Source organism: Falco rusticolus, chromosome 5 (assembly GCF_015220075.1).
Source record: "Falco rusticolus isolate bFalRus1 chromosome 5, bFalRus1.pri, whole genome shotgun sequence".
In the NCBI taxonomy this organism is placed as follows: Eukaryota; Metazoa; Chordata; class Aves; order Falconiformes; family Falconidae; genus Falco; species Falco rusticolus.
Window position 1 is genome coordinate 54,614,065 of NC_051191.1, and position 6,064 is coordinate 54,620,128.

Consider the following 6,064-nt stretch of genomic DNA (forward strand, 5'->3'; position numbering starts at 1 on the left):
CAGCGTGGGAATCCAAGCACAGCTCCATGCACTAGCGCAGAATGGCTCTGGCACCAGAGATGAGGTCCACCTGCCCTCTTCTAAAACAAGCACAAGAAACAGCCCCAGCTGAGCTTCCATAATACATGAAACACAGAATCAATGCCACCAGCTTTTCCCCCTGTAGGCAAGGGTTTGGGGATGAGGTGGTGGTTCATAGGTTGATAGAGGTTTTATACAGGGGCACTTGGTAATCCAAAGCGAGGACAAAACAAGTCAAAGCCTAAATCATTATATGGGCATGGAGAGTTGGGATTTTTGCCCATCCTCTGTATTTTCCATCTCTCCACGATTTCTTCATGCTCTTGCATGCACAGGTACAATGTAAAACTCGGCCATCAACGCAGGTATCCTGACAACCCTGCCCAGACCAGGATGGCAGGGGGCTGTTACAGACACTTTCCTTTGCCTGGCTATGGTCTCACTGACAAAGGGATCACAAGAGTCACCAGGACTGGCACAGGCTGAGCTGGGCTGGTACAGCAGGTGTGTGTCACTGGATCAGAGCCCAGGGTCCACAGGAACAGGAGAAGCTTTGACCATGCTTCTTTCCTTTTCCCTGCTGAGATCTGCCCCTGTGTACCAAAGGCAGAGCCAGGAGGAAGCTGAAGTGGGTCTCACCACCCCCAGGCTGTTACCGCACTCTGCCCTCAGCCTGCTCCATCCTGTCCCAACCCTCTGAGACTCCCACCCAGGACTGGGAGACAGGCTGGTGTGGTGGGGGAACAGAGGAAAGCAGGGTATGGGGAGGCAGTAAGAGCTGCTGCTCTGGGGTGACGTGGGTGAGCACTTGAAAACCACCCATACCCACACCTCCCATCTTAGAAAGCACTCTGCCACTCCCTCCAGAGCCGCAGCTGGGGCACACCAAGTGACCCCGCACCAGGATGCTGTGCCCCTGCTTTGCTCTCCAAGGACTTGGGCAGTGGGGAAGCACTGGGGCCCCGTGAGCTGGTGTTGTTGCATATCCAGCCTGCCCTGCCTGCCCAAGGGGCAGCCCAGGGTGGACCAGCTGCCCCCTTGCACTGCTTGCAAGACCTGAGATAGCTGTGCATGATGATGAGGGGGCAATATCAGAGGGCATTTCCTTTTGCCCATGCTGGAGCTGGCAGCGAAGTTGGGGAAAAGTCCCAGGTAAAGGTAGCAGCAAGAGAGACTGGGAGTTAAACGCTTGAGTGATGAGGATGCGGGGCCATGCTCACTGCCCTCATGGCTGAGCATCAAAACCGCAAGACCCCTCCCCAACTCCCATCCACCGTGCTCTGCCTCTGCCCAAACCTGGTGCAGGTCACAGCTGGGAAGGGCCATGGCAGGGATGCGGCACCTGCTTGGGCCTGCTGTGCTGCAGGCCAGGCTGGCAGCTGTGGCAGACACAAGGGCAGGCAGTGCTGGGCACCGCTCCCCAGGGAAGCACACAGTCCAGCCCAGCTGTCGGGGACTGCCACCCTAGCCAGACACCAGAGGCAGCTTCCCCCCTTTCCCTCCGATCTGCCTGCAAAACCCGGGGCGGGGGCAGAGGGGCAGGGACTGAGCCAGGCTTGCCCAGCATCAGCCCTCCTTTCCCCTTGACCTGCATCCCACCCCGGACCCTGCTGGCACACCCACCACCTCCACCCCTGGGGGCTTGTGCTTTTTAGGAGCTCCCACGGGTGAACAGAGCGAGGGGGCTACAATTCCCCACTCCAAGTGGTGCTGGGGTCCCGGCTGGATCTGGGAGCAGCAGGGAGCTGCGGGGCCTAGAGAAATTCCTCCTGAAAACAAGAGAAAGGCTCCCACACGCCCTCCTCCCCGCACAGGTAAACTTTCTACTCCCACTTGCGGAGGCAGCGGGAGGGAAGGAGCACTCTGACAGGGAGGATCCAGGCGCGGATAAACCCTGGGAAGCCTGAGATATTTATAGAAGCACAGCCAGAATATGGCAGGAAAGGTGGCTCTCAACCCCTCGACGGGGAACCGCTCCTGGTTTTTAACAATAGACCGACAAAGCCCCCTCAGAAATGTGGGAAAGAGCCACTGGAAGGATGAAGGTGAGGGAGAGGGTGGGAGAGGCGCGCCCCTGCCGCAGGATGCTCCGGGGGCCTCAAGGGCCGGGGCCCCCGCCGCCGCCGCGATCCTCGGCTCGCCCGGCAGCAGGCTGGGGGCGGCGGCGCCCCCCGCCCCCCTCCTCCTGCTAAGGGGTGAGCCCCTGGCTCTGTACTGCCCTCCCCCGCCCACTGCCAGGCCTCCCGTCGGCTGTAGGGACGAGAGGAAGGGGGAGGTGGGTCGGGGGGGCTCAGGCGCGGGGATGACGGTGAGGATAAGGGTGGGGAGGGTCCGCCCCGGGGGGTGGGGTGTGCGGCAGCTCGCCCCTGCCCCTCTGCCCCCTCTCTCGGCGGGGGGGCACAGCCCCACGCGCGCCGGGCGAAGCGGCGTGGCGGGCACGGGCTGAGGCTTAAAATAACCCCGAGACGTTCAACACCTTGTGCCGGGCGCTGCCGGCGGGGCGCGGCGACCGAGGGCTCCCGCACCCCGCGGCGCTCCGCTCCCTTTGTCTTGCCACCATCTTACGGAAAGACTCACATGTCACGTTACGGTCGGGATGCACCGGTATCTCTCGCGTATCTACAGCCGAGCGGCACGATAGCCATTTTGCATCCCTCCCAAGTGGGCTGGGGAAGGGGCTGCCTGCGTGGGGACGCGGGGTGCAAGGCGCGGGGGTGGGGGGGGTGGGCGGCGGAAAGGGGCCACGATGCCTGCTGACAGCGCCAGGGGGACGGGGATAAATTAAAACCCGTGAAGTTGCCTGAATACAGCGCCTCGTAGGTTCAGGTTAAGTCTCTTGACGTGTTTGGACTTAAAATAGCCCTTTACCTCCACACAAGCAGGCGCACTGGCCCCGGCGCTGGGCGGGCTCCTGCCGCGGTGCCAGGGGCGGCCCCGGCCCCCCCGGGGCCCCGGCCCCCGCGTTAGGCCGCTCACGATCGAGAGGCCGGCGTGGGTTTTAAGTAATGCACCACTCTTCTCGGCAACAAGCAGGTTTCTACGTACTGCTATTCCTAATGTGCTCTATTTTCACATGAAAGCATGACAAGGAGCCGCTGGACCAGTGAAAATAAAGAGGCAATTTGTGGGTGGGTGGATGGATGGATGGATGGATAAGAATTTTCATTTTCATTCCTTTCAAAAGCCGTGTGCCTCCTCCCGTGTTTCCCCCAACCCCACCTCGCCTGCCCACCCCAAAAAAGAATCACAAGAGACTTTCCCCTGGTTCTCAACACAGTAGGTAACTCAAACCATCCCTCTCACATTCTCTTCATGTCCTATTTGATAAACCAAAAGGGAATCAACATGTCTGGTAAAAAATGTTTCTTTTTTTTTTTTTTTTTTTTTTTTTTTTTTCGTTCTGTGTCTGCTGCTGAGAGCAGCATCCCCAAATCTTTTGTTCTACTGTGTGTGGTCTTCCCTGGGCAAACCCATGTACCAAAATGAGCTGCCAGCAAAATCACAGAAACAGGAATTTCCCTACCTTGGTTAGTAGAAGCAGAACCTCTAGACGGACAGATCAAGGGAGAGAGCATGTTGGGAATGTCCAGTCTCCTCTTCTTGCTTGCATATCCACATAAGAAGAATAAGGGTCGGGGGGCAAATGCAGGGGAATGAGTTGAAAGAAAATCCTATTTGGCTTTAAAAAAAAATTAGAGGATTCTTTGTGGCAATCTTGCGTCTTGAAGTGGTGCAAATTCAAAAGCTGGAGAGAATCACTTCAGAGGATATTCAGCGCGAGAGGTGAGGATCATCAAATGCAGGTTCCAGAGTAAGCATTCCTTTTGCCTTTTTAATGATTATTCTTATAATTATTTTTTTTCTTTTTTTTTTCCCTGGAGCCCTAGTGGAGGAGGTTGTGTTTAAAGCAACTGGAGGTCGGTGCCGTTCTTCTGTGAAGCATGATTATCCTCAAAGCGTCCCCTTCCTGAAGGGAAAAATAAGCATCAATTTTGTATTAGAGGGGTCTGAAGGGGATAAAAACCGCTCCCCAACAAAGACATTAATATATTGAGAAAAAAGGGAGGCAAAACGCATTTCCTAACAGTGCACACAAGCGGAATAATAATTAAAAAAATTAAAAAAAACCAAACAGCTGGCACGAGTCTATAAATAATTCAGATACGGGCTGACTACACCATTCCCGGGATAGGCATGCATACGAGACGGGAAAGCGGGCGCGATGTGAATCGCGGAGAGAAAGCGAGCCCCCCCCCCGCCGCGGCCCCCTCCCCACGCACGCACAGCATTTCGCCCACCCCCGGGCCCAGCCCCCGGAGGGCTGGCGAGGGCCGTGCCCACCCCTCTGCAGTGCTGCCGGCACCGCTGCCCGCCCCGTGCGGCTCAATGGGCAGCGTGGGGCGCGCTCCGCGCAGCCGGGCGCACACACACGCACACGCACTGACACGGGGGGGGCTCTCTCACCTGCGACGTGGCCGCTTTGCGCTCCCCTCCCCGCCCCCCATCGCCCCCGGGAACGCAACCCTTGGCTCTCTGGGGTTTGGGTTGGGCTCTTTTTTTTTCCTAGGGGTGGATTCACAGCTGGGGGTCGCCCCCCCCCCGCCCCCGCCTCCAGCACACGCGGACAGGGTTTACAGCTATGCAGGCTTTTATTTAATGAAGTCGCAGGTATTTTTTTCTTTTCCCCTCCCATCTCGCACGGAGAACAATTCACACTTACAGCTGTCATAAAATATAGACCCACATACATACCAACAAATCCTGCTTCAAGCACTCGGGCTGCTCTGAGCAGCTACTGCCCCCCTCTCTCCCTGCAAGGCTGATCCACCTCAGACATGCTCAACTTCTTCAGTCTCTTCTCTGATACTGCCAGGGTAGGAGATACGGGGAGGGGGAAGCGTTCAGAGCATCACCCTAAAAACACATTAAAAAAAAATCCTCTGCATTATAAAAGCTCCGGGAATGCTTCCCGGAGGTGGAGAAAGCACGGGAAGGTGAATTAATAAAGCAGCTTAATGATTAATAATAATGAAATATAGACGCGGAAAATGGTGGGAGGGGGGAAAGCAGGGCTCGGTGGTGGTGGGGAGGGGTGTGCGAGCGAGCAGCGGGGAAAACGCGGGGAGAGGCGGAGGAGGAGGAGGAGAGACCGCGCAGGGAACGGGAGATCAACCCCTCCCCGATGCCGGAGGGGCAGGTCTCACTCAGCCTCCGACGCCCGGCGGGGGCGAAGGGGGAGCCCGTGCCCGGGCGCAGAGCCGCGGGCAGCACCGGTGCCCGCTGCCTGGCCGGCTCCGAGCCGCAGCCGCCGCCGGGGCCAGCACCGCGCAGCTCCGCGGGCAGCGCCCGGGGCTCCGGCGGTCCGGTCCCCCAGGACCGCGACCCGCGTGGTTGGAAGCGATGGAGAGAAGTAACGCTTGGAAAAAAAAATTAACAATAACCATAAAATAGTAATAATAAGAAGAAAGGAACAGGCGCCCAGCCAGCAGGCAGGCAGCAGAATTGGATCTGCAGAAAAGAAAGGAGCGAGAGCAGAGATACTGCTAATATCTAAATTGGATACTCCACAATTAAGTCCGGTGCTTTAATTGCTATTCTCAGAGCCCCCGGAAGCTAAGCAATGTGAAATCAGCCTGAACAGAAAGCGTTTGCACACTCCTCCCTGCCCACAGGCATCTGCACCCTTGCTATCCAGATTGCTCTCAGTGTTGCCCCTGGCAGTGGTCATAGATCCATCCATCCTGTGGTCACAGATCCATCCCTGTCCTCTCCCATGTCTGGGTTTAGCTCTGGGTGGCCTGAGCAGAGCAGAGTGTGCCCAACCTGCCCCCCTTCCCCCCACCTCCCCGCCCCGCAGCCCTGCAAAGCAGCCCTAAGGTAAGTCTGCCCCAAACCAAGGCAAGCCAGAGAGGATAACAAGGCAGAGCCCCTCCAAGTGAACATGCCAAGTGCACCCTTCAGGATATGTAGTCACTCAAGGGTCACAAACACCCATGCTGCCACTGGCTGGGTCTTGGTAGGTTTGGAAGGACTCAGTCAGGCC

General features: G+C 57.5%; 1 protein-coding gene across 1 annotated transcript in view; it reads right to left on the minus strand.

The window, feature by feature from the left end:
* Positions 1-4,230, minus strand: part of LOC119148382 (glutamate receptor ionotropic, NMDA 2B) — a 180,140-nt gene extending 175,910 nt beyond the window's left edge. Inside the window, exon 1 of the mRNA XM_037388457.1 lies at positions 3,545-4,230. The gene's annotated coding sequence lies outside the window, so the exon portion shown is untranslated. The remainder of the gene's footprint in view (positions 1-3,544) is intronic.
* Between the last annotated feature and the right edge of the window lie 1,834 nt (positions 4,231-6,064).